The sequence below is a fragment of the Eptatretus burgeri genome, chromosome 1, assembly GCF_056783735.1.
Source record: "Eptatretus burgeri isolate ZD-2024b chromosome 1, Ebu_testis_v1, whole genome shotgun sequence".
NCBI classification, from domain to species: Eukaryota; Metazoa; Chordata; class Myxini; order Myxiniformes; family Myxinidae; genus Eptatretus; species Eptatretus burgeri.
The window spans coordinates 39,155,872-39,159,076 of NC_140961.1; positions in this window are offsets into that span (position 1 = coordinate 39,155,872).

Below are 3,205 nucleotides of genomic sequence, written 5' to 3' on the forward strand. Positions count from 1 at the left end.
TTAATTCAAAAGAAAAGCAAGAAAGACCCCCTCATAGACAAGGGAGTCAGACTGGGCCCGTAGGCCTTTATAACGTGGGGCTTTGGTGACCGAAAGGGTCCCACTAGACCGTTGCCGGTTACCTGCACCCTCGTGGTGCCTTGATGGGGCGAGTTGCGACATCCCGTCCTCACGGCAGCAAGCGCAGCCGCGGTTGAGCTCGGGCCTTCCGCCTGGCAAGCGAGCTCTCTCCGGCTCTCCCCACACGAACGCGCAGGTTCGCGCAACACAGCAGTGTGGCGCCTCCAGCCCGCGTCTCCTTCGCGATGCCCGGACCTCCACCGACTGACTGTTCCAAGCTCCCGACTCTGACACGAGCCCAGACTTCCACACAGCTCCTTGGCTTCTCCAGACTCTCCGAACCCCGACAGACACACTCCGAACCCTGACAGAGACTCGGTTCTCTCCACGCAGCTCCCTACGCTGCGCCCAGCGCACCCTTTTATTCCCCCTCCCTTCTCGCCCCGCCCTCCTTCCAGCTCCTGCGGGAAACTTCCAGAAGGGGGGCGTTTCCCTCGTGGGTCTTGGTTTTTCGTAGCAATCATCCTGGTTGCACTTCTCTATTATCCCTCCACTCGCCCCTCCCCCGTCCCAAAGCGCGGGAAAGTAAGAGGAGAAATCCGTGCGTTATCGGAACGCCTTCTTCTTTCTCCATGGTAGAGACGGTTTTCGATGCGGTGAGGGTTGTAGCGTGGGTGTGGAGAAGGTGATTGGTGGTGTGGTTGGCGTAGGGTGGTGGTAGTGAGGGTGGTGTGGTTGGTGGTGTGGTTGGTCCAAAATAACGATAGCAAAGAATAACGGCTAACTCAAAGATCACAGTCCTGTCCACAGGAATAATCCCCATTAAACAACGGTGGGGAAATCTATGTGAACACACACTTAGCGATGTAACTGATCTTGGGGATATCCTTTATGGTGCTCTGTGAATTTACACAACCGTAACAATATCATAATTGCGAAGTTTCACATCGCTTGATTAAGTGGTTCCAGAGAAAACATTATTTAATATTTTTCTTCAATCTAATACGGTGTGCCAAACCATGTAACCGATCAATTATTTCTTAACATACTTGTACACCCAAGGCTTGAGGAACATTTGTGTGAAGTTTCTCCTCGATCTGTCGAGCCGTTCTGGAGAAGATTTTTATGGGCTTTCGGGTGAATCCAATATGGCTGCCAAACCACGTGACCTATGATGTCATGTGTGAACCTTTTGTTCCTCATGGATAGGTGGTCATACATGTAAAGTTTTGCCTTGATCTGTTCAACCACTTCAGAGAAGATTTTTGAAAGTAAAAAAAAACAAAAAAAAAACAATATGGCTGTCAAATCATGTGACAGATGACGTCATCAAAAACATTTTCTGTGGACCATTTTATCCCGAGATGACCCTCAAAATTTTTCATACTGATCAGATATAGCACTCTACATATGCAATTATGACGTCACAAGGAAGGCACCTATGACGTCATTTGTTTAAAAAAAAATACATTCCCCATGAGTACTTGCCATGTGCCAAGTTTCAATTTTTTCCTTGGTACAGTTTCAGAGATAAAGATCCAAAGCTTTTCCGTTTTTCCAACATGATTGCCGCACCATGTGACCTATGATGTCATAATTATCAATAAAACATTCTCAATGAGTAGTCGCTCCTACGGTGAAAATTGTCTCAATCCAACAAGCGGTTACGGAGAAAAACACTAAAGTTCTGTGTGGATAAACAGACAAACAGACAAACAAACGGACCCAAATACGAGGGGCAGTCAATAAGTAACCTTGAAATGGTAATATAAATTTGAGAATGTAATGTGTAGTTGGAGATGGCATATGTTATATCTATGGGTATGAGTCATGTTTTGCCTGTTTTAGATTTGTTGAGTGTATTATATCAGGAGAGCAATTCCATGATGGTGGCTCCCTTAGAAGCAACAATCTGTCATCTGTTTCTTGGGAAGTGAGGGTGTGAATCCCATCGCAGAATGAAAATGCAATACGGTGCCATGTTTATCGCCGCAGCAGGTGTACGACTGGGACAGGAAGTTTAAAAGTTGAGTTATTTCAGTTCAGGTGCAAGTTGTCTTGGCACCCACCTTGCAGACGCTTTGCAGAACTCCAGCACATTGTGAATGATATGGTGTGCTGAACCATGGTTAATGTTCAACTTGGAGACCACTTCATCCAGAGTAATGCGACGGTTTTCCCTTGAGCACGAGCTCAACTCCTGCAACCATTTCTGGTGTGTCGGCTGTGCGAGGCCAGCCCGAGTGAGCAGCATCTGCTTCACTGGACACTCCACCTTTAAACTTCCTGTCCCAGTTGTACACCTGCTGCAGCAATAAACATGCGTCACCATATTGCATTTTCATTCTGCGATGGATTTCACTGGGATTCACACCCTCACTTCCCAAGAAACGGATGACAGAACGTTGCTCCTCCATGGTACATGCTTCAAAGGGAGCAGACATCTTGGACCTGTTCTACTGACGTCATACGCTCAATGTTGCCAGATCTAAAATAGGAAAAACATGACTCTTACCCATAGATATAACGTCATCGACAATTACACACATTACATTGTCGAATTTATATTACCATTTTAAGGTTACTTATTCACTGCCCCTCATACAATACCCTCTCCTCCGGCAAGGGTAATTAGCTCAGGTGTAACTAGTCAGATTCAAAATCACACATCAAGTTAATTGGCCTCCACCTGTGTTTAATTATCGTGATTCTGATTATTTCAGAATAAAATCAGCTGTTCCTGAAGGTTGCCTCTGCTGGGTAGTGCATTTCACAGCAAAGACTCAACCATGAGTACCAACGAGCTTTCAAAAGATCTCCGGGATAAAGTTGGGGAAAGGCACAGATCAGGAGATGGGTATAAAATATTTCAAAGGCCTTGAATATCCTTTGAAGCACAGTCAGCCAATCATGAGGAAGTGGAAAGCATATGGTACCACCAGGACCCTGCCTATATCAGGCCATCCCTTAAAACTGGATGAGCAATCAAGGAGAAGACTGATCAGAGAGGCCACCTAGAGACCAATGGCAACTTTGGAACAGCTGCAGGCCTTTATGGCAAAGCCTGGTCACTTTGTGCATGTGACAACAAATATCCCAAGCACTCGAGTGTGGCCTCAACGGTAGGGTGGCAAGAAGGAAACCA